General features: G+C 42.1%; 1 long non-coding RNA gene across 1 annotated transcript; it reads left to right on the top strand.

Moving 5' to 3' along the window:
• Window positions 1–665: 665 nt before the first annotated feature.
• LOC143422006 (uncharacterized) lies at window positions 666–26,599 on the top strand. The gene is made up of 3 exons (XR_013101588.1): window positions 666–1,424; window positions 26,338–26,404; window positions 26,535–26,599. It is a non-coding gene; the product is annotated as an uncharacterized LOC143422006 (long non-coding RNA).

Below are 26,599 nucleotides of genomic sequence, written 5' to 3'. Positions count from 1 at the left end.
AGATGAGTCTGTGCTTGAATAACTGCACAGCTCGTGGGATTCTCACTCAGTGTTTGTTTAGAGCTAGATATAGAGATATATATATACACATACAACACATGCCAGATCTGTGCCAGCTTGCTCGAGGATTCTGACTATAGTGTCTGACCCGTTTGTACACAGATTGCCTTCCTGTCCACACGGTAAGTTATTTCCTTGTAAAGCATGACTTTATAGCTGATGGTTAAGGTCTGGGCGCCTGATAACTCTTTAATGTTTTTAATACCTTTTCAAATGTCAATTTCCAGTCTCATTAGTACTCATTTCAACTCATTTCAAAAAACAGAAAAAAGTTTAACACGGGACCCAACCACTTTGCATCACCAGTAGTTATTTTGGCCATTGTCACTCGAATGTTGTGGCTGTAGACCGCTGATAGCCGTTTCCATGGTGAATACCCCATAACTTCTGTGGCATTTTTTATTGTTGCACTTAAAAAAAATACCAAAACCAGGAAACAGGAAATAACACTTCATACATCACAAGTTATTGTTCAACATTTTACTGTTACAAACATCTGTCTTTGTATATGTCGCAGTAAGTAATTCTGTTTAGCTGACTTTACGTTTAGTGACTATGCTGACATGAACCTAAACTATTGTTTCATTCCTAAACCTTTTAAACTACTTGTCTTAGTGTTACTTTGGTTTTAGTTATTACATGTGTAACTCAACCTAAGTATGGACCGGAATACTTAATTGTGTGATATGACCAAAATCTCATATCCCGATATAAGACATCTATCGTCCTGATAACAATATAAATCACAAAAATTTTACATTTTCTGTACATTCTGAGAATCGCGGGCAGCTCGACTTGCGTAAAGTGTTTCCAGCTGGGCGTCGTGTATCTGGAGTCGAGTGTTTTAACCAAAGCATGAAACTATACATTTTTAGACATAAGTTGTAACGGCCGCCGTTTTCTTTGTGAGTATTTATTACACGGCGTGCTGCGGGGAAAAGCCTGTTCTAACGTTTGAATCTAAGGTTTATTTTTTAGCACCTGGCAGCTCTTTTTTGCTTCTCATCCGTAAGTACTCTGCATACTCTTTTACATGATTACGTTTATTTTGAAAAGTCTCAACAGGATCTTGAGCTTTATTGTGAAAGGTTTATGTGGAAGATAAACAAGCGGACACGATAGATTTTGGTAGCCCGACTGGAAAAATTTGCAAGCCCTGTGTTACAGGCATGGCCCTTTAAGGATGAAGCCTGATGGGAAATGTATTCGGGATGTGTGTAGCGGGACTGCCTGGTGTGTGTGTGAAGAGAGAGAGCGGAGATGGGGAAAAAGTAACGGTTAGCTACAGAAGAGACGACAAGAAAATAAATAAAAGGAATATAATAACTCCCTCGACAGCCAGAGTTGTGTCGGCGATGCTCGCTGTGAGTAAACTGTTTCAGCCCACTGTACGCGGTGTTCGTGCCTTAGAGAAGAAATAAAGTTCGGTGAAGCAGTTTCCTACGCCTCCTTCGATCTTTTTGCTAGCGGAGTTGACCTGTATAGTAAGCTGTTGCCGGTGTTGTGCCAAAAAGTGATTGTCTGCCAAAAAGTGATTTCCGGTATTTGCCAAAAATTGATTGCTTGTATTTAAACTGCTATAAGTAACTTGTTGGGCTATAATATATGAAACAGATGTCAAATGCACCCCTCATGGATTACATATAGTCATCTTGAGCCACAAACAACATCCGTGTAACAAGGTAGAAGCCACAATCAGTTTTTGGCAGTGACTTTTATATAACCTTTATTTTTGCAGTTAAAAACAATCTCATTAACATTAAAAATGTCTTTCTATATATAACCCCTTTGTAAACCCTGTTCACCGAAGTCTATTTACGAACATACGTAAAGATATTACACATAAAAAAATACACGGAAACATTGGAAATCAGTTTTTGGCAGACAATCACTTTTTGGCCTACGAGTCAGTTACGGAACCTTCAAGTAACTGCCAGAGGTTTCCTTACGCGGATCTGGCGCGGTAACACCTGTATCTGATTGAGGAATCACTCATCTTTGGAAAGGAGAGTTTATTACAGAGAAATGGCTCTTTCCAAAATAAAAGCTATACTATACGCTTCTTCTGGGCTATATTCTCAGCAGCATATTGTAGCGGGTCAGGGCTGTTCGGGGTTCTGTTTGTACAGTTATGTTTTGTTTATGTTGCCATAGTGACGGGTGACGCCTTCTCGCTGCGACGGTGTGTCCTTCCGGGGTCAGAGGGTGCCCTGTGTGGTGTTGTTGTTGTTGCTGTGCGGTTGCCGCGCTGAGCAGTTAGCTAGCGGCAGTGTTCTTCTGCAGATGTCAATAAACGGCTGTGCTCCCTGGCTAGCTCACGGGAAGCGAGACCAAACGATACCTCCGTCTCCTCCTTGTCTGAGCTCGCCACAATATTAAACATATCAGGTCCCCATAAGGAGAATCATGTGCTAACGGCTGTCTAAATGACTCGGGTAAAGTTTGTAGCAAGCATGCTTGTTGTTTTTGTCTGCTTCCACTTGTCTTTGCACTAGGATGATGTCGGCGTAAATGTGCAGTCATATTCGTTGTGTTCCCACTAGTGCTGTCAGCGTTAATCTCGTTGAAATGATGTTAACGCCACAACACGGCAAATCTCCGTTAACGAGCTACCCCTGCGTGGGGCTAGACGGCCAACACGTCAACGAGCTAACTGCGCTAACACACTAGTTCCCACCCATGTAATTGAGCATTGCGTGGCACATCCAACATACTGTTTTACTTTAGTCCATGACGCGCTTACCTTCAGGGTCATACCTCACATGAAAACCAAAATAATTCCAAACGCCAGATCTGAATGAGGGTGGGGGAGGTTCAATTTGCCATGTTGCCAGGAGAGCTTAACTTCTGTCTCGCTAGCTTGCCCTGCGCTCTTCCTTCTGCTGTTTGTGTTGAACGCTCAGTGGATCTGCGCTCGACAGTGCAGCCTAGGCGGAGTAGTCGAACGCAGATTCACTGAGCGCTCAACACAGACAGCATCGTCAGAAGGAAAGTTGATAAAATAAATTACACATTTTGTATTGTTCGATACATATGTGTACCGAACCGAAAGCACTGTATCGAACGGTTCAATATCGATACGAGTATCGTTGCACCCCTAACACATATGTATACATATATACACACATTTGGAGGTAAAGACCCTATAATTATTGAAGGAAACGGCAAAAATCATACTACTTGCTAAGCAAGCCCTTGGAGACAGCAGAAAGGAAAAACTCCCCTTTGCCCGGACACTGTTGTTGCCCGGACACTGAACTGTGTGCTGTTGGACTCAGGCCGTATTATTTACCCAGGGAATTCTCTCACGTCATCTTGGTGGCTGTTTATGTTCCCCCCTCTGCTAACCCCACAGCTGCATGTGACACTATCCACTCTGCCATAGCTCGGCTACAGACTCAGCACCCGAGTGCCTTTATTGTGATCTCGGGTGACTTCAACCATGTATCACTGGACAATACACTACCAACATTCAAACAATATGTGGACTGTCCCACCAGGGGAGAGAAAACTTTAGACTTACTGTATGCTAACGTCAAGGATGCATACAGCTCCTCCTCCCTCCCCCCACTTGGTAGGTCAGATCATAACCTGATTCACCTCACCCCCCGCTATGTGCCAATTGTGAGGAGGGAACCTGTGACCACCAGGACTGTTAAGAGGTGGTCAGAGGAGGCAATAGCGGAACTACAGGGCTGTTTCGAGGTGACCGACTGGGAAACACTCTGTGAGCCTCACGCCGAGGACATCAATGGGCTTACTGAGTGTATCACAGACTACATAACTTTCTGCACCGACTCCATTGTTCCAGCTCAGACTGTTCATTGTTACCCAAATAACAAGCCGTGGGTGACTAAGGACATCAAAGCCCTCCTCAACAACAAGAAGAGGGCTTTCAGAGGGGGCAACAAAGAGGAGGTGAGGAAGGTCCAGGTGTTACTAAAGGACAAGATCAGAGAGGCTAAGGACAATTACAGGAGGAAGCTGGAGTGGAAACTCCAGCAGAACAGCATGAGAGAGGTGTGGAGGGGCATGAAGACCATCACTGGATTCAGGCCAACCAACAGCAGGGGAGCTGAGGGAGGTGAGAATAGAGCCGACGAGTTGAATCTGTTTTTCAATAGATTCGACACCACAGTGTCTGCTCCCACCCCCACAACCTCACCTGCAGTCAGCCTGGAATCCAGAGCCACACCACTGTGCCAGCCTCTCTCTTCACATGTTGCCTCCTGTGAGATTCCTGACACCCCTCCCCCACCCATCACCTTCACTCAATACCAGGTTGAGATGCAAATGAGGAGACTTCACTCAGGCAAGTCTGCTGGACCAGACGGAGTGAGTCCCCTTGTCCTCAAGGCCTGTGCCCCCCAGCTGTGTGGAGTCTTTCATAAACTGTTTATGCTGAGTCTGAGTCTGCAGAGGGTCCCGGTGATGTGGAAGACATCATGCCTCGTCCCTGTACCAAAGACGCCTCGTCCCAGTGGCCCCCAGGATTACAGGCCCGTGGCACTGACCTCCCACATCATGAAGACCCTGGAAAGGCTCATCCTGGACCAGCTGCGACCCATAGTAAGACCACATCTGGATCCCCTTCAGTTCGCTTATCAGCCTCGTCTCGGAACAGAGGACGCCATCATCTACCTGCTCAATCATGTCTACACCCATCTGGACCAGCCGGCGAGCACTGTGAGGGTCATGTTTTTTGACTTTTCCAGTGCTTTCAACACCATCAGGCCGACCCTCCTGGGTGATAAGTTAGCAGCGATGCAGGTGGATGCTTCTCTGGTGTCCTGGATTGTTGATTACCTGACAGGAAGACCACAATATGTACGTCTCCCACAGTGTGTGTCTGACAAGGTGATTAGCAACACAGGGGCACCACAGGGGACTGTCCTCTCCCCCTTCCTCTTTACCCTCTACACCACAGACTTCAGCCACTGCACAGAGACCTGCCATCTTCAGAAGTTTTCTGATGACTCTGCGGTGGTTGGATGCATCAGCAGGGATGATGAGACAGAGTACCGGGCTGTGGTCGACTCCTTTGTCACGTGGTGTGAGCAGAATCATCTGCAGCTCAACGTGGCAAAGACCAAGGAACTGATCGTGGACTTCAGGAAGACCAGGAAACACTTGACCCCTGTTTCAATCCAGGGGGTCAGTGTTGACATTGTGGAGGACTATAAATACCTTGGAGTACACATTGACAATAAACTGGACTGGGCTAAAAACACCACAGCACTTTACAGGAAGGGCCAGAGTCGTCTCTATTTTTTGAGGCGACTGAGGTCCTTCAACATCTGCCAGAAAATGCTGAGGATTTTCTATGAGTCTGTGGTGGCCAGTGCGATCCTCTATGCTGTTGCATGCTGGGGGAGCAGGCTGAGGGTCGCAGATGCCAACAGACTTAATAAACTGATCCGTAAGGCCAGCAATGTTGTGGGGATGGAGCTGGACTCCCTCAAGGTGGTGTCGGAGAGGCGGATGCTGTCCAAGATAAAGACAATGTTGGATAACACCTCCCACCCACTCCATGACATGTTGGTCAGTCACAGGAGCTCGTTCAGTGAGAGACTGAGATTACCGAAAAGCACCACTGAACGACACAGGAAATCATTCCTGCCTGTGGCCATCTCCCTGTACAACGCATCCACTTAACACACTGTTTGCTGCTACAACTACACATGTTTCTTTTCCAAATATTTATTTATAAGTGACTTATGTATGTATGTATGTATATATATGTATATATTGTACTATTCTTAGTTAGCGTATTGTCTGTCTTGTCTTAATGTTGGTTTAAAATGGAGCACTGTAACAAAAAATAATTTCCCCCAGGGATCAATAAAGTATTCTGATTCTGATTCTGATTCTGATTAACAGGAACTTCTTATTAAAAAGGAAAGTTTTAAGCCTAATCCTGAGAGTACAGAGTGTCAGTCTCCAGAATCCAAACTGGGAGCTGGTTATTCTCTTGTGTAGCAACCCGTGTATTCCTAGAGGGTAACAAAAGCCCCTGCAAACAGCTTTTGGGTGGTTTACAGTATAAGCAGCCCTTTTAGCATTTGATGTGTTACCCTGATATAAAAGGGGGAGAGCAAGAAAATATGTCAGTGGTGCCCAGTAGCTCTGATTTGCTCCAGTGATTCCATTCACATGTCTGTGCCATCTATCATGAACTCCAGTCAGAGTATTGCTGTGCCAAGCAGAGGTTTCGCTGGGAGGCCAAACGAGGGAGAAGCGGTGCGGTGCCATTTATTGACCCACGCCACTATCAAAGCCAAGGACAAATGGGCTGCTACTCCACGATGGGATTGATTTTTAGTCTAACAAGAGATCGTAGAGAGGAACAGAGAGTGTCCCATAGAGTGAGGACGACCGAGGAGTGGATAGTTCTCCTGCTATGCGGCGGCCTCTATATGCATATATGTGTGGGCTGAATTCTTTATAACCTGTAGAAAAAAGTCTGGCTCTAAAAATGGACTGGAACGAATTGGGCTCTTTAGCAATATGTCTCTCTAAAATATCCACTTTATAACCATAACAATTGCTTCACCTGTTTAATCACTCATTTAGTCTCCAGCTATCAAAATAAATGAGCTCTGATGTGTATGTCTCAGCAGCATGACTCTGGGGAGTGGAAAGGCTAAAAGTCCAGGAGAACTTCTGCTTAAATGTGGCAATTTGGTGTTGTCACAGTTCAATAGAAGGGGGAATGACACGTTGGGACGACGTCCCCCAGGCTGCCTGTTATTTATTTATTTTTCTTGGTTTTGTGTTGGAGGTGGGAGGAGCGGTATCGGAGAGTCCAGGGAGAAGAGAGACCTGACATCACTTCTGTGATTGCTATGGCAGGGTTCCGTCTTTAGTTCCCTCCTCACTATTTTCTAAATTATTTTATTTACATATTTTTTAATTACTAAGCTCCTTTGTGTTGTTCTTTATCTATTTTTTCCAATTTATTGAGCTCCCCTCTTGTCTGCATTTTTCTTACCTTATTTAAATATTTGTTTTGTTATATAGCATTTTAATTACTGAGCAAACTGTCAAGGTTGTGTTTAATATCTTGTTTGCTGTTAAAGAAATGTCCAAACATTGGAAAACAAAAAGTATATCTTATCTCATCTTGCCAAGCATGAGCACTGCTTAGTATGTGGTTCCACTTTGCGTTGTATTATTTTATCTTTATTATCCTGTATAAATTTTTCCTTAACTTACCTTATCAAAGCACTCACAACACTACTTTCCCCCCTCCTTATATTTTTTCACAGTAATATTATTTTAATTAATTCAATTTGAATTCAATTTAAGATTATCAGTGTGGTATTCATTATTTGACTGAACTATGAGCCAGTTCCAGTTCAACCTGGAATACTGCATTCACTCACACTGATGCACACTCATTAAATGAACCAAAACAATGATTAATGAGTTTGGTCTACTGGCTTTGTGATGCAACCATAAGGTAGCTCTTAAATATTGAGAGTGAATTCTTTACAGAGCCACAAAAAACAGTTTTATCTAACAAAGTTACTTCATATGGGCGACACAATGTCACATCAATTTCATTTGCAACACAGAAAGCATTACCACTGATTAATGTGCTTCCCATTAAAACCGAAAGAAGCAACGACAGACAGGGATATGGCATAAATCATTTGGATTCATCAAAGAAAAAGACATGTTAGCATGCCAATTTGAAACAGTTTAGGGTCATAATACAAATGGCTTTTTAATTAGGCATCAGATGCATCGCATGCTAGCTTTTCCCCGTTTATTACGCAGACGTGAAAAGAAAACCTCACAAATGGGAAAGAAGTCGACGTTTAAAAGCTCCAGCCAAATTTTCCTCTGTTATGATTTTCAAAAACTCTTCTCTAATGCCAGGGTAACAATCTCCTGCAGAGGGTTGCATCAGCAAACACAAACCGGCGCCGTCATTCTGAACTGATATCGATCACACAGATTGATGCACCTTGCGTTAAACTGTTCGCACAGGCCTTTGAAGAGTTACAGACGTGAAAAAATAACAAACGGCTGCAGGGTCAGAGACGAAAGAAATCAAGTGTTGTTGTTAAAGATAAAGCTTGAGGTTTGAATCGGGTGGGCAGGACATCGCTCTCTGTCAGTCTAACAGCTGACAGAGAGAAATTGGCTCTTGTGTGTTTTGTGCTCTCTACTTTGCAGAACAATGAAGGTTGAATTTAAAATTTTAAAACACCAACGGTAACAGAAAAAAAGCTCTATTTTCACCTGTTTGAGTCAAAGTTTGTGAGAATGAACTATAAAGGTGTCAATCTCCTCAGCACAACCTGACAGACTTCCTGTTGAGCCACACACAGAGCAGGAAAATTGGACAGTATTGAGAGGTGGACTATGAATGATTGCTTATGGGTTGTTTTTTTTTTTCTACACTTTTCATGGCAAAAAGCCGAATGACACCATTCTCTCCCTGCAAAGCCTTCGAGTTGTTTGTTTTCTCTTGGGGATTTTCTTACTGCAGATCCAGAATACACTCTGATGCAATTCGCAAAGCCCTGCTCGCTACAGAAAGGCCGGCACACAGAGTTCAGCAAAGTTTAAATGTGACACTTGCTATTAATTTGGCCAGTTAATCACAAATGCTCACTATTCTCCATTAACTAAGCTTTTAATGCCCCCATTAAGAATTAATGTCAGCCTATTTTGCACTTCAACATGGGTGAGCTCATTAGAGACAATCGCTGAACATGGCTCTTCTCTGGCTGGCCATGACATAATACATTAAAGCCCTGCGTTCACAGTCTAGATTATAGTGTTGGCGAGTAAATCTAATCTGGTTCATTTAAGTCTGTAGCACAGGCAGGTCTATCGTTATATCCCTGTGCAGTTTAGCCCTCGGTTTCAGCTTCCACCATGCTCTTTTCTTTCCTTTCATTTGTCCTCTCTCTGTCCTCTCTTTTCTTTTTCTCCTCCAGCACGACAGAGCACTTTACATATCTAGTCTAGACCAATTCCAGGTAGCCTTGACCCCTATTTATCAGCTGCAGGAATTATAACAGGTGTCAAAATGATAGGGCAGTGCGGAGTTCCTCGGTTGCTTACACTGTGAATCACAATCACAGCACGATCTGAGAATTACAGAGAAATGCTGCCTGGATCTCTTTTCGTTTAATTAGAAATGCTTGGGAGCCGAAGTCGAGCTGCCTATCATGCCGACTTGTGATTGGAGAGGAAGGCAGCCCTCAGTCACAACATCCATCAGCGCTAGAAAGTGTCGAGTGTGTGCTTACAATAAATATTGTAAAGGTGAAAGGGTGTGCGTAGGTGTGAGGGCAGCAGAACTTTGCAATATCACAGCAGGCTGCTTCCAAAAGATTTCATTTTCCACATCTCCCAGCACCCTAATCTAGGCGCAGGGTAGAGCTGCAGAGCCGAATTCACCGAGAGAAAGAAGGATTATATGGAACATGCAAAACGTTGTACCTGAAAGGATGTCAGGGGAAGGAATCTAGCAGAAATAGACTTTTGTAAAGATGAATTGCTGCACCACGAGGTACATTTGGCCCATTTCACTCCACCGCGTTCTGCTATACTCTGCCATTTAGAAAGTATGGTGATAAAACACTCCAATCATGATCTCATGCAAATTTGAGCTTTAATTCTGTACTTCAATCAATCAATCAATCTTTATTTATAAAGCACTTTTCATACAGAGAAAATGTAGCACAAAGTGCTTTACATAGTTAAAAGCAGCCCACCCCACCCTCCAACTCACTCCCCACACTCTCAATACACATATATCCCCCCACCCACACACACATACACACACGCGCACGCGCACACTTAAAGAGTAAAAATTGGGCTGGGCTCGCATGAGCCAAGTGAGGAAACACTATAACAGGGAGCCGTCTGCACCGGGAGCCGGTCACAGACCGCAGCCTCCAGGCTGGGCACACAGCAGGAGGGAGGCAAAGGAGCCCCCCAGCCAGTCTGAGAGGACCCCAGAGACCCAGCAGCCACGGTCAATCACAGCCCCGGTGCAGAGAGCGCCCTCCGAGGAAACACTGGAGATATGACGCAATACAATATATATAGGGTAAAATGATAAAATAAATAAGAACAGGATACAATATAAATATAAATAGAATAAGAAGATTAAAAAACGAATAAGAATAAAATCAAACAAATATTAGGTAAATCCTAAATTAATAATAGAATAACAGGATAGAATAAATAAGCATAAAATAAATAAACGCTAAGTAAAAGCTAAATTAAAAAGGTGGGTCTTGAGCCTGTTCTTAAAAACATGTACGTTCTCTGCGGCCCTGAGCTCCTCCGGCAGGCTGTTCCACAGACGAGGACCATACCACTGAAACGCTGCCTCTCCGTGAGTATGTGTCCTGACTTTAGGGACAATCAAAAGGCCAGTACCAGAGGACCTCAGGGTCCGCGAGGGTTCGTATGGTAAAAGCAGATCTGAGAGATAAGAAGGCCCAAGACCATTAAGACATTTAAAAACCAATAAAAGAACTTTAAAATCGATCCTGAAACACACGGGGAGCCAGTGCAGCGATTCTAAAACCGGTGTAATGTGGGCCCGCCCTCTGGTCTTCGTCAGCACACGAGCTGCTGAGTTTTGCAAGAGTTGTAAAGTTGAAATATTCTTCTTAGGAAGACCAGAGAGCAGAGCATTACAGTAATCAATGCGACTGGTAATAAAAGCATGCATCAGCATCTCCGTGTTGGCCCGAGAGAGAATAGGGCGGACTCTGGCTATATTTTTTAGATGATAAAATCCAATTTTAGTTACATGTTTAATATGTGGGATAAAACCAAGCTCAGAGTCAAAAATAACACCCAGGTTTTTCACTTTTAGCGAAGGACATAGTGAAAATGCCTCTAATTTAGGCAAGAGTTTCTCTCTCTGAGCCTCAGGACCGACAATTAAAACTTCAGTTTTGTCCTGGTTAAGCTGTAAAAAGTTTTCTGCCATCCAAGATCTTATATCCAAGATACAGTTAAAAAGGGCATCCATTTGTCTGGTGTCATCAGGAGACACGGAGATGTACAGCTGCGTGTCATCAGCGTAACTGTGGAAGTTCACTCCATGCCTCCTGATGACACCGCCGAGAGGGAGCATATACAAATTAAAAAGTACAGGGCCTAGAACCGACCCTTGAGGCACACCACATGTCATTTTATGGATCTTAGAGGAGCATGTATCCATACTCACCATAAAAGTTCTGTCAGAGAGATAGGAAGTGAACCAGCTGTGTACAGCACCAGAGAGGCCCACCATGTGTTTCAGTCTGTTTAAAAGAATAGCGTGGTCTACTGTATCAAAGGCTGCGCTTAGATCCAGTAGCACCAGGACTGAGAGCTTTTGGGAGTCCCAGTTACATCTAAGATCATTTAAAACCTTTAGGAGAGCCGTCTCTGTGCTGTGGTTCACCCTAAATCCAGACTGGAATATCTCCAGGATCTGTCTATCATTGAGAAAATCAGTAATCTGAGTAAAAACAAGTTTTTCTAAGACTTTACTTAAAAATGGTAAGTTGGATACAGGTCTGTAGTTATTAAAATCATTACAATCCAAATTGCTCTTCTTCAGAAGGGGCCTCACACACGCCGTTTTAAAGGCAGCAGGGAAGACACCCAACTGAAGAGAGCAATTCATCATGCATAAAAGCTCAGCCTCAAAAAATCCATAAAGTGTTTTAAAGAGTGAAGAAGGAATTGGATCTAAAAGACATGTGGTGGGTCTCACTGTGGAGAAAACCTTCTGAAAGTTCTCAGCATTAACCAGGACAAAGCTGTCCAGTGTCTCCTCAGGTACAATCGAGCCCTCAGATGTGTTTACAATCATATCGCGATTAGATAAAATATCAGATCTGATGGCGCTGATCTTTCCCCTGAAGTGGTCTGCAAACTGCTCACAGAGCGAGTCTGTGGGGGTTCTTTGGGAGCTGTTAAAATCAGGGTTAAATAAATGATCTATGGTGGAAAAGAGGACCTTGGGATTATTTTTGTTAATACTGATTATTTTGGCGAAGTATGAATTTCTTGACTTCCTTAATGTATTATTGTACACTTTAAGTTGCTCGCAAAATATTTGATGGTTGATAGTATTTTTATTTTTCCTCCATCTCCTTTCTGCTGCCCTGCAATTTCTTTTGAGTTTTTTGACTTCTTCGTTTCTCCAGGGTGATGCATGTTTTACGTTAATCTTTTTGGTGGTGAGTGGAGCAACGGAGTCAAGGCTTTTCTTCAGTTTGCTGTTGAAATAACTAAAAATCAAATCGCAGGATGCAGGTAAAATCACAGGGGGGCATTCGTCTAAAACCCTGGTAAAATTTGCAGCCACTTCAGAGGTTAGATAGCGCCTCCTCACAGTTCGCACCGAGGTCTCCCGCTGAATACTTCCCCTGTAATACTTGTACGGGGAGCGGGGGGGTGTCAAAGAACACAGCTGATCTGACTCAGACAGTTTGAATCTAACACCAGGCGATAATAAGCCCGGCTGGGACAATCAGTCACTGTCACTCACGTGCTTATAACTGGACCATAATGTGACCGAGCCAAGACAGTAAGTACTCTCATAACTCTATACTGCTGTTGCTTCTGCTTAGCCAATCTCACAGCACTGTGAGGTGACTGTATATGACATTTCATACATCTTGGCCAGCCCCTTATTGTATTACAATTGCTTAGCTGTATGAATGAGCATACAGAGCAGCACATACTTGCTGAGAAAACAGAAATTCTCATTATAGTTATTTCAAAACAGCATGTGGTCATTACGGGGCTGGAGAGAAGCAAATAGAAATTCCACGACCTGTGAAATATGTATTTATAAGCCACACCTTGATTATGCGAAAAGCTCTGTGTGTACGTGCGTGTTGGCTAACGGAAAATGAACTGAGGTGAAATGTGTGCTGAAGGGGGCGGGGAGGCAGAGAGTCTGTAGGCTCTGGATCGGCCTGACAGAATCAATGGGGTCAATTAACATAAGGAGAGTACAGAAAGCAAACACAATATCAGATCTATCTGCAATCCACTGCGTGTTTCTTCTTTGTGTGTATGTGTGTGTGTGTGCGTGCTCTGACAGGCACATCAGAATGCAGCAACAGTCTGCATAACATATGCACTGGAGGAGAAAGTGAAAAAAGGTCATTTCCCCTTACTGGCTTAGAACAAGTCTGAGGTGAAATGTAAAAGGAAAAAAAAAAAGAAAAAGAAAGAAAGAAAGAAAGAAAGAAAGAAAGAAAGTATTTCTAAAACTCATAATGCTGAGCTTGTGGAAAAAAGAAGAAGAGTTTTTTTCTTGTTGAAATAATTTATTATCTGCATCTTTATGTGGTGGACTGAAATCCAGATTGGTAGATGATAAAGAGATTAAGAAAAAACACATTACTTTATATAAGACTAAAAAAGGTGAATAAAGCCCTGATTGTTCAGTGCTAATTTTACTTCATAATCATTCTGTATTTTGCTTTTTGACTTCCCTAGGAATTCTTGTTTTTTCCTGTTCCCCAGTAGCTCCATGTCAACGCACCATTCAACTACCAACCCTGCTTATCCCGCTAACTGAACTCAAAGTGCCCGCCAGGCTTTCTGCTGTACAAGCTTCCTTCAGCTCATCCTATCCTTCCTAGCCTCACTACCTCTACTAGCCCCAGCTCACCATGAGCTGCCAGCTAGCTTAATATTGTTGAAAGTTCTTCTAAAAGCAAGAAGTTGTTGTATTTAGGCACTCTGTTTTAAACATGTGTCTAGAGCACATGTGTCAAAGTCAAGGCCCGCGGGCCACATCCGGCCCGGCGTACATTTATATCCGGCCCGCGAGATCATTTTATATAGATTTATTATTATTGTTATGCATGGCCTGGCGATATGAAGCGCTAATAACACACAAACTACAGATAATGCAGCGCTGCAGCCTCCTTGCCGAACGCTAGGCTACCTGGGAACATTCCTGCGTCAATTAAGTCAAACTTCTGTTACCTAGCCCCTCACAATGGCAAAGAGAAAAGCTGATTCTGAAAACAGAGCCTTTCAGCACCAGCGCAGGAGGCTGAATATATGTTTACAAACATTGCTGGTAAACTCGTATCTTATTTGTGGAGCTAATGTGGCTGTAATTAAAGAATTTAATTTAAGACGGCACTACGAGTCAAAACATAAGCTGAAAAACTGAAATGCAGAGCAGAAACTACAGAGAGTAGAAGAGCTAAAGAAGAATCTGACATTTCAACAGAAGATTTTCACCAGAGCAAAATCACAAAGTGAAACCGTTGTGAAAGCAAGTTTTATTGTAGCAGAGGAGACAGCCAAATCAGCCCGGTACCACTCTGAAGAGCTGCACGATGAAGGTGTACGGCATCTTGTGTCCAGACAAAATGCAGATTTTGGCAAATGTGAGCCTGATTTAAGAACACAGTTGTGTGTTCTTAAATTACATACTCTCTTGCTGTGGATGAAAGTACATACATGATGGACATTGCACAGCTGACCATCTTCATCCATGAAGAGGAAATATTGGAAATTAAATCGATGCACGGGACAACGACAGGAAAAGACATTTTTGAAAACGTATTTCAAAGTGTAACCGACATGAAACTGCCCTGGGACAACAGATGGAGCGCTGGTGTTGTGCAGGATGTAGGATCTAGTAAAGATGCAGGAGGAGAAATGTACCAGTGAGTTAACAGCAGATCACTGCATCACACACCAGGAAACGCTGTGTGGTAAAGTCCTAAAAATGGAGCATGTAATGACACCCCTGGTCTAGAGAAAGACACATGGTGTCTAATCAGATACTTACTTTGGCGTTACCTCTGCCTCCAGTGACACTGTGAGCAATCTTGGAGTCATTTATGATCAGGATTCGTAAACAGAGAGGTTCTTATATTTTCTATACAACATGGCTTTTATACAACTTGCCTCCTTACCCATTCACACCAGCACTTTCTTTTTTATATGCTTTTCCTGTGTAAGTGCTTTCTATCTAACATTGACACATCTGAACAACTTGGGGTTAGTATGCAGACTGGAGCACATGGGGACTGGACCGCCAATGTTCCAATTAGTAGGTGAACTGCTCTACCGCCTGAGCCACAGCCACCTTATATGCCCTGTAGCACGCACATTAAACAAACATATTAGGCCCGCCTTCATTCAGTTGCGCAATGTTGCTAAAATTACAAACATCACTCTCAGAATGAAGTTGAAAATCTAGTTCACGTGTTCTCGGCTCAACTATTGAAATTCATTACTATCAGGTTGCTCTAAAGGCTCGCTGAAGAGTCTTCAGTTGACCCAAAATGCTGCAGTAAGAGTACAGACAGGGTCTAGAAAGTCACTAGACTACATGCTTACTTATGGTTCCTACACAAGCCTCACGAACTACACAATCCTAGTTTGTTGTGCTGCACAACAAACATTAATTACATTTTTAAGGAGGTGTAGTCCTAGAGTGGTCTGATGTATTGGGTTAATTCCCCTTGCCTCTCAAAACCTGTACAAATTGTAGTCTCCAAAACTAAAATATCTGTGAGAACCCAAACAACCCTCGACTGTGATGATTAACTTTGACTTTCTTAAATCGGTAGGTTGTCCCCTTAAGGCCCGGCTGGACTGAACCAGTTCAATAAACCGAGATGTGTTAAATCGATAACAACCTTCAGTCAGTCATGTGGAAGAAACTGTAAAAGCAGCCATTTTGTGTATATCCATGGGTCTCATCGCATTAACACTTTTGAAGGTAACCTGGCGGAGAATGAGATAATGATACTCTGAGACAAATACCTGCTTTGGACCCGTTATAGTAAATGGTGGCATTATGCTTCCCAGGTTCCAGACAGTTAGTTCTGCCTTTGCCTTCTTCTCATTTGCTCAAATCCAATAGCACTATATATGCGGGGTGCTGGGAAATGATAAATAATAGGATGCTGCCTAATAAATATGAAATCCCTGGATCATTAGCTGGATTAGATTGAAGGGGAAAGTGCATAATCAGCCTATGGTTGCACTACAGGCGGGCAGTCATCGATATCATGGCATCAGCTCCCCAAAGAGTCAGACAGAGATAGAGCGACAGTTAGAGACGGTTAGGGGTATAAGAGAGAGAAAAAAGGCTGTCTGAAAGGATTAATTCAGTAATAGAGAGCAGCTAGAAGCAATTACAGAATATGAGCATCTATTTAGTATTCAAATAGGCACTGTTATTACCATGGAAGAGCAGTTCTTTAGTCTTGGACCTTGAAGAACGCTGCAGGATGTGAAGCGGGGAATAGCTGGAGATTAAAAGATAAAAGTTCCCTGTCAGTAATACTACACAACAGCGAGAGGAGGTAAAACAGTGGAGATGAAGACATGATTTTGTGTTTTCAAATATACTGTGCTGACATCACTTCACACCCAGCGCTGCTTTTGACTTTTAGCCTCCAACTAAGGCTCAGAGATGGTGGAGAAGTGGTTCCATAGAATCCTGCAGCGGGCCATCCCTCCAGCCCGCTGACAGGCCAGTCGATGTGTTTAATCAACCAAAGACACGCTGTAGCGAAACGGGCCCTGCATCAAAGAAGTGCTGACACATTAATTCACCTCTCCTCCAGACATAACAGCACACTGCCTGAACTGGGGCAGCTGAGTGCACGCTCACATTTACAGTCATTATTACAGAGATGGAAAAATAACCTGAAAGGCAAAAATAATACTGAACAGGAAGCGAGGGTGCTCACCAACAGAAGATCAATACGGTATTCAAGTACTGCTGTGTTTTAACATCACATAGAGATGAACTCACACCATCAGTTTTGTACCAAAAGTGCAAATGTTGCACTACAACTGACTGTGTTGTTTAGAAATGATTTTTATTTGCATTTTTCTCCCAAGATCTAGTCATGAAATCTATACTGTTTTCAGTATCTTTAGTTTCACGTCTTTCATTATAAATACAAAGTGGGACTACAAATAAATACAAAACTACTGCCCCAATTTGCAGTTTTTTTACAGTGTTGCTGAGCACAGAGTAAACAAGAGTCTTCTGGATAAATACACAACACAAACACCTGTTTGCTGTTGTCTGCATTTCCTCATTAATACTGCAGAATCTCAAGGGGGCGTGCTGGGGAATTTCCATATTTGTAGAAGCTTAAGACCGTTAGCAGAAACACCACAGCGCTCTGTCATGCCAAGTTGTGTTTGTGCCATGATGAGCGCAGTTCAGCAGCTCCAGTTGTGTTTTATCTGCCTTCACGTTAGATTAGCAAAGGTGGGTTGCTGAATTTGTCAGCAGAGATGGGTGTCATCAAAGTGATGCTTTGCATGCTGTCAAAACTAAGCTCTTAAGTAAAGCACTGGTGTGTTGCTGATTTCTGTTGAGATTTTTGACATTTGACATTTCTTTAGTCATTCAGTCATCGCATATTACAGAAACTACACAAAACAATGAATATAAGCTCCATAGCTAAAGCATTGCTTATATTCATGTCTGACTTGGAATCTTATCATTGAAGGTACCCTACCTTTCAAGCAGGCAAAGGAAATAACATCAACAAACAGATAAGAAACCATATTTTCACCTGTTTTTGGTAGTGTTTGCCCTTTGTGCCTTTCTGTCTGTAAACTCAATAGCTTGAAAAGTTTTGAATCGGATTGTGATCAAACTGTGTAGGGCTGTAGGGTGGGTTCATGTTAACAGTCCATTAAGATTTGGCTCATTTCCACCAGAGTCTTCAAGGTCAGCGTAATGACTTATTGGCCAAAAATGGACAAAAAGTCTTATAAGACAGACACGATGCTTACAAGTGTGGTGTGTGTTGTCAACATACAGAAGGTATCGTATACAGATTTCAAATATCATGTCACATTTGACCTCTGACCTCTCAAGGTTAATAGACTGATCTTGATAATAATGTTTTATAGAGCTATTTAAAATTATGCTTTTTACTGCCATTGTTAGTAATGACAGCAAATAGGCAGCACATAGGGGACAAAATATGTGGATTCCAAATATCACATTAATTTGAACCTCTGACCCTAACCCTACATGGTCAAATATGGTCAAATTGCCTTTCTCTTGGAAAATGCCAAAAATTTACTACCTTTGTTTGTTTTGGCAACATTCAGGAAATGATGTAGGTATATGTAGATTTTTTATATCACACTATATTTCATATCTACATTTGACAGCTTTTACTTTCTTTTAAGTTGACCCCAAAGAACTTTTAGGACTTTTTACAGTAACATGTTAAAATCGTTTAAATGATAGCAATATGACAATTTCAACACATCTACAATATTCCTGAATAAGTCATATTTTTTCTGAACACAAAAATAAACTTGTACAATAATATTCTTTTATATACTTAAACACTGCCCAGAGAGTGAGCTACCTTGGTGGAGGTTTGTGGTCTCAAAGTGTTTTTTGCCAAAAATATTGGTGTGTCACTTGGATATTACTCTCAGCTTAAATCCCAGTCAAAGTGCTATAAAAATAAATGTTAAGCTGCAATAAAAATAGATATCTGGAGCTGTTAAATGAGCTCTAACAGTTAAAAATATAATCAGAGAATTACTACAATTAATTAAGCTGACATGAGAAGAATATATCTTCACCAACTTTTTAGCAGTGTATGGAATATATAGCAAAAAAGCTTGATAGGCTGCAATGCTGACTGTGAAGTTCCTCTCATCTCCTAATTCCCATTTACATTTGGAAGCCCTTCACCAAATCATAAAGTTGACATATTACTCCTCAATGCACAGGCTCCATTTCACTTCCACTGTCTCCTTCTGGGGTTGTAAAAATGAGCAATAGGCAGTGTCATTCATGGGACAGTGACTTCTCCCAAGCAGCTTTCTTTAAGTAATAAAAGTCTTGAAATCTCTGAAGTAAATCTGCACTTACACCCTCATACAGCCCCTTTAAGCCTTATCTCAGGTCTAATTCACTTTACAGTAAGGTTATCATTCATCACATGAAAAGTGCTCACCTGCCATCAGGACTAACCTGGGGTGTAAGCATTTCACTAAAGGACACGCGTGTCAGAGGCCCGGGGATCAAACTCCCAACAGCGTGACTAGCATGAAATCCACTCTACCACATGAGCCACGGATGTCACGTTGTGTAAAATGATGTACAAGTATGAGCGACCAGATGTCCCTCTTTAAATGATGGCTGTACAGCATTTTTACGCCTTGTCCTGCGGTCCCCGTCTCTGCAGGACATGCACTTTCCTAAGTCTGGCTTTTAATCAATGCATGTAAGGGAAACTTTACAGTCAAATGAAGGTTAGCCTGTCTCGCGTTATGGCCATTAGTGAATGTTACACATTAACAGAAAGTCTTAAGCTTAAGTAAATAGGTAAATATGATGGAAACTACCACAAAGAAAATGAAGCAGCCAGTATATTCTAACAAACAGAGTTTTTGTCTTTTTTGCTAGACTCACTTTTCAACTTCGCTGAGGGGGAAAATATAATGCGAAGCAACACACAGTATGTGTCATAATTGGCTAAAATTGTCAAGTATAACTCAAAATAATAGGTATACCAATTTTTGGATGCATCCCTGCTGAAACCCAAAGACTGTTACTAGATGCAACAGCAGGTGAAATAACAGTGAGATAACAGAGAATACAGGACGGCATAAAGACTCGCATGAGACCATATTTAAAAACTTTTATTCTTATTGTGTTTACTTAGCAAAAGAGTTGGAAAAGTTACATTCAAATACAATACATCTGACTACTTCCCAGCATTGTATCCCACATTTAGTTTGTTGGGATGTGGTGGCCCAACAAACTAAGGCTTTACAGATCTTTGTCACACACTCATATTCCATCACATATACCTATCACAAGGTTTATTTCAGGTAAAACTCTGAATGCCATCATAGGAAATTGGTTCTCTAAAGCATCTCTCTCTTGATCCTGTGACACAGGCCTTCTTTTATATCTGCATTTCACACAAGCCTTTATTTTTTGTTTCATATACTCAAAGAGACTTCAGCAAATGCAGTTTTTTCTTTGAGGATATGTCCTGTAAGATTACATTTCCTCTTACATCATCCTTTTCCATCTGGTCTCTACCCTCCTCACAAAAAAGAAAAAAAATATGAGATGATGGAGCCCTCTAGGTTTCCTTATGCATTTCACTGCCCCTCTGCCTCAGCCCGGCATCGTTAGCTCACTGCAGGCCTAATTGGGCTGCGTCTAATAACAGCAGTCCCCAGGGTGTGCTCTAATGAACAGAGAATATAATTAATGCCACGGTGACGGATATTGGCTCTTGGCCCTCAGGCAGGACCTGCTCAGCATTCAACTTCTTCACCAACCTGTCTCTCTCAGTCTCACCATTCAGTCCACTGAGTCACATCCACCAGAGCCTATTCACCCAGGTTTCACCGAAAGGGCTCCGCTCCAGAGTTAACTGTTCTGAAAAAGCTACAGATGCATTAACTTCCATTTCCATATTAATCCCATTGTAAACAGCTTTTCGATTTGCAGGGCTTACTGTGAATTTTAAACATGTTTGTGTGTGTGCGTGCGATAAGCCGAGGGTGAATGCGCGATTGCGTTTGTGGGTGCCGGTGCTGTGTCAGCGCCGTGTGTCAATGGAGCGTCCAGGTGAATCCAACGAAAAAAAAAAAAAGAGTGAACAGCCAGCTGCTCTGCCAGTCACTGAGCACGCCTACGGGCATCCATCTAGCTGCCTGCGACTCTGTCACGCCTCACAGGAAGACGCTGATTGATTCACCCTCGATCCTGCCCTTTCTCCTCTCTTGCGACGTCTCTCGTTTTTGCCCGCCCTCCTCCATCTGTCTACCATCTGCTCCATCCTTCTAAGTCTTTTCTCCCATATGTACAGTTTAATTTCACTCTTCCTGCATAGCCTCTTCACTTACATGGTCACACATGTTTGGGCTACATGATTTTACTTTTGGGTGGGGGGGCTCAGGAGGAACACTTGAAAGTAAAGTAGGGTTGAAAAAGCAAATTCTTTACGGCACAATATCACCCCTTGGTGGTAGCTTGCCGCAACTACACCAACACAGGTACAAGTACTTCCACTGGCCAGGCATTTGTCCAGAGTAAGCTGTTTAATGAGCCTCCGGGAAGGAACTAAATGAGATGAGAGCCGAGGTATTAGGTGGAAGGAGAAGGAGATAGAAGGAGAGAAAAAAAGGTTGGCAGGATTGAGAGCTGCAGTAAGTGGGGGTAAAAAAAAAATGATAACAAGGTGTCACTTCAATTGGCTTGGTGTTAAGCTAGGCTAGTAAGTAAGGCTTTGGCAGGGTTAAAGCAATACGTGCACACTGAGAGTCACCACAATAATGACCATGCCAGAAACTGACGGACAAATGACTGCACAGATCCGTGTATGACTGTTTCTAGGTGACGGCATACCTTTTGTTTTTTTTGTTTTTACGTGTGTTCAGGACATATTTGTTTGTCTGCGGTTGCTTTTGCCCTGCTTCTCCTTGACTGACAGGTCATTAATGCACATGGAAGCCCACATATCTATCTGGCTGACAGAGTAAAACCAAACCATTATGTTAAAACCATTAGCAGGAGGCAGATTTCATGACACGCATGGTTTCCACGCCAGATGACTAAAATAGCTATAAATGGATTAAATTAAATATGCACAGATCCTGACTGACACAGACAAAAAATGCTCCTACATTTATGATTTCAGCGCTGTAATACTGTGGGACGATAATAACGTCTTTGTTTTAATAAAAAATGAAGATTTCCTCTCCCTGTTGCGTGCTATCATGGGTATTTGTGTGTGCACCGGCGCTGAGTAGGACAATTATGCTATAAAAGCGCTCATTCGACATCTTAACATCACAGTGCATTGCACTCCATTGCACTGACCTTGGCTGTAATTGCAGCAGGACCTTTTCTTTTATGCATTGGACACCAGGATAGAGAAATTAAATGTCAACCAAGCCTGAGGGAGGAAGAAGCAAGGTATTGCACTGTATCGGATTGGAAGCCATCCAAAATGTCCGACATTCAGTCCCACTGTTCTCTCTGCTTCCCTCAAGAGAGCTCCAGTCTTGTACACACACACACACACACACACACCATCAAGTACTTGGAAAGATGTCAGAAACAGTAAAACCGTACACTGAAATAGATACTAATGGAATTCTATGAGAGTCTATTTAACTGAGTACACACATCTATTCATTCAAGCAGACAAGCACAGAACTGCAAGACAACTGCATAAACAGAGTACACTCTACACACACACACACGCAGCGACACACACACCTGTCCCTAAACTATATAGAAGACAGAGGGATGGAGAGTATTCACATTTGGAGGGGAAATAGAGCATGTGGTGACAGCAGAGTGGTGGGAGCGTCCAGAGGGAGTCAGTGATGTGCAGCTGAGAGGAACCGCTTTGAGTCAAGGTTTCTCGGAGTCACAGGGGGAGGAGCACAACACCAGGCTTTTAAAAATATTTTTTTACGATTCAAAAAGTGCTCACTTACTTTTTTTCCCCCCTTTTGGGTACACATCATCGTCACACTTCAAGCGTTTAGGGACCAGAAATGGAGTAAAATATGATTCTTTCCTTAGATTAAGCACATTTCGAATATGCCAGCATACACTTAACTCTCATTTAGATAATGCAAAACAAAGTCATTTATTTTATATTACCATCCTCTCTGTGTCTATTTGTCATGCCACATGCAGAACATCACACATTTTTTGTCGTTAATCTTGTTCTACTTCATTCTTTTCCCAGTCCCATTTGGGATCACCATTACAAAAAACAGGCACTATTTGATATTCACTTGAAACTGATCACTCTTAGACTGCTCTTCAGGAAGTGGTGCAGCTGAAAGCTCCAGACCCCACGGCGGCCGTAGGGTGGTGAGGTGGTGGGTAGAAGAATATCTGAGAGGATAAATGGGCAGTTCAGCAAGGTACTGCGAAACGAGGTTGTGGATTGCCTTAAAGGTGAGGAGCAGAATCTTGAAATCAACACGATATTTAACTAGAACCGAATGGAGCTTCTGAAGGATGGGTGTGATTTAACTAAAGCAGAACAAGAATGGCAGTACTGTTAGGTGAGAGAGATGGACGGAGGCAATTAAAGTTCTGAAAACAGAAGTATGAGGACCTAGTGATGTTACTAATTTAAACTGATAATAGTTCTCTTTGCAAAAACACTATTTAATAGCATAACTTTTTAGATTTAGCTCAAAAGTAATTTATTTTAATAATTTATTTAAAGTAAGAGGACATTGGATAAATGAATGAAACAAAATGTCATCTTGGCTTGGTAAAAACTTTAAAAAGATCACTGTAAACGATGTGTAATATGCTCTTTTGCTATTATCACTACTTGGCAAAACACCACATGAGACTCAGTGGTTAGAAAGGCTCTTTCAAGGCTCCTCATCACATGTAAATGTCAAAATCCTGGGTATTATTCACAGACTGGTATTATATGATGAGTCATCATCCATATCTGAAGTGGGGAACTGAGTTTGCCCTTAAATTCCCACCAGACCTCTGAAGAAAGTTAATTCCATTGAACATGGCAATAGTTCATATTTCCACCATGCAAAGGCAGCAAACATTCATAATACCCCAGTGCAAACTTCCAATCCCTTATATAAGATCTCCAGCTGCATGAACACGCTTTAACGGAACAAACAGAAGCAGCCTTTTCATGAACGGCTTTAACAAAAACTGTCTGAACATACTGTTCTCGTGACAGTTTGACGCCTTGTCCTGCTGGGTGAGTCAGGTGCGCTTTTTAAATAAGCTGCGATTAGTATGCCATCGCTATTAAACATTCTGGGCACACGGTGTAGCAGCGGAGTATTTTGTTTGTGCGATTTTCCTTTTATCTTGAAATGTACTAAATTCCAATATTAAATTATTAAATTCCAGAGTGAAACTCAAGTCAGTTTGGCACACTTCAATGGCCCCAGCTTGTAATCACTTTATATTCAAAAGGTGTATGAAGGCAGGGAATATCTTTCACCAAAATCACCCCTTACTTTAACCCTCTCTAGCAGAGCATATTATGTGCAATTTACTATTTAGGACAGGAAATAAAAGTGATATGCATGAGTACTGCAAGCACATGGCTAAGTGTAACTTGTGAAAGGTCTGTAATATGTAAACATATTTTTCCACATGTGTATGCAGCTGTAATGCGGTCGTCTCATGAGTCTGAATGAACATTTTCCAATAGATATACAGTAATGTAAACAAGGTTTTCACAGGACTCTGCAAATCTGTGAAAAATAAAGTACACCCTATGGTTGGATGTGTCTGTGAAGCTTCTCAGTCATCCAGGTCATCGTAGTCAAAGGAGCTTGCAAAGAAAGGCGTCTGGACTTCTTTAAGTTGCTTGAAGACGTTTCACCTCTCATCCAAGAAGCTTCTTCAGTTCTAAGGTCAAATGGTGGGGAGTCCCAGATTTACACCTAGTGGGAGTGTCCCCCCACAGAGGGACAAAAGGACCCCCTGATGATCCAGGGTTTTGGGTGAGCTCATTGTGAAACCTGGCCCCACCTTATCATGCGAATTTCTGAGGTCAGATGGCCCAGGATGTGAGTCGGTGTTAAGGCGTCTGGGGAGGGAACTCAAAACTGGATTATAGATGGCAGACAGTTGGTGTCTTAAACCACCGCCTCTGTTCAAATTGGATTGGATGTGGAACCACCTTAAGCGGCAATAACTTGAACTAATTATTGTCTGTGTAACTTTGTCTCTCACATCAGAGACATTTTGTCCCAATCTTTGTCCCAGTACTCCAATGAGTTTTTCCTAGATAATGCGATAACATAACAAGTAACTTTTAAGTGGAAGTGATTTTGTAATGCAATTTAAAAGTCATGTTCAATGGAAAACAGTTTTGTAAAGTCATTTAATTCTAATTACAGGGCCTTGAAAAAGTCCTGTGTCAGTATTTTTCTCCACTGTTCCCCAAGGTCAGGAGTGGGTGCCTTTCTTGGATGTGGTAGGCATTTCTTAGGCTCCTTCTCCAGAATTGAACCCTAAATCTGTGTTACCCACAATCACCATGGTACGCACAAGATGTTCCATCGAAAGCTAATGGGGTGGACATTCGAATAAGATGTCCCTGGAGGGATTCCTTAGATAGGTTTTGGTCATAGATACCTGCAGGTCAGTCCTTATATGCATTTTAGCTCCAGAATTGTTATCCAAATAACCAAGGAGTGATCAAAGGAACCATAACTGATTTAATGAGCCATTCACAGCTTCACTGAGGCAGTTGCATGTACTTACACCAGCATGGATTAATCTGAGATAAGCATATACTACTGACAGGATCAATTAGGAAACCTCTTGGCTATCTTGGTCTGGCTGGGGAAAAAACAGCTCAGGCTGTGGTCTCTCCAGACTTCCTCCCCAAAACATGCATGTGGGTTAAATAGCAATTGTAAAATGGGTTCGGCGGGTTCAGGTTCCCTGAATTGTGGAAGAATAGTGATGGGCTGATGGATAGATTCTCCATCCTGGATGGATTTAATTAGACTGTGAAGCCTTGTAGCAGTGTTTTTTTTTAAGTAAAAGAAAAATGCAGCATTTTAAGACCTCCTTTTCAGTCTTTTTAGAGCTGGGGGACAAATTATGTTATCCAGTCTGTACTTATGTCCTAATGAAAATGTTCTTTTCCTCTTTCTTATTGTGCATGCTGTTCTTTTTCAGATGCAGCTAATGGAAGACAAACAACTTTTTGATTAAGCTCAGTGACCTTTCATGCAAAATAACAGAAATGTGTGCTGCTTTAATGTGAACGACTTTAATATTCCACATGTGTTATAGACACTGTGGAAACCCTGATTGTGAGTATAATTACGGTGATCATATCAGATTATAGTGTTTGCTGTGCTTGATTTCAGTTTGCATTAATTGCACCGCGGCAGCATATCAGACATACATATAAATCCTGAGTGCCTAAGTAGTTCAACCTAATATACATTTCTAAACATGTACAAATTGAATATATGTATATAAGTTTATTATAATATGCTAATCTGGGGCCAGGGGTGAAGAACGACAGCTCGAGGAGAGTGGGGTATGGGTGGGTAAAAGGATCGAAAAGTGGGTGAGTAGTGGGGAGATAAAAACAAAGACACATATTGCTGCACATACCAGTCCTGAGTGACACTGGAGAACTACAGTCTTCAGAACAAGAATGAACACAAAATTAGCACATATTATCATAATCCTTCCCTGTTTTCAATGTTTTATGACTTCAGCCTGAATTACTCTCTTTTCTCATTTAGGTCTTATTACTCAAATCCAGCGTCACTGCAAGTCTTTGCTTCCACAGTGAACTGTGGGGCCACATGTGTAAGTCTGCCCCATTTGTTTTTCTATTCAGGCTGATAAGAGCTACATAGAAGTAGTCGTTTGACAAATACAAAAAAAATAAATAAATAACTACATGTAACAAATTCCATATACATAACATTCATTAAAGGGGGAGCAACCCAGCGAGGAATTAGAGGATTACAGGAGAGACTGAGGACGCTGCTCTGCTCTGAG

Source organism: Maylandia zebra, linkage group LG2 (assembly GCF_041146795.1).
Source record: "Maylandia zebra isolate NMK-2024a linkage group LG2, Mzebra_GT3a, whole genome shotgun sequence".
In the NCBI taxonomy this organism is placed as follows: domain Eukaryota; kingdom Metazoa; phylum Chordata; class Actinopteri; order Cichliformes; family Cichlidae; genus Maylandia; species Maylandia zebra.
Note: the sequence above shows the minus strand (reverse complement) of the source record. Positions and strands in the feature narration are given on the sequence as shown.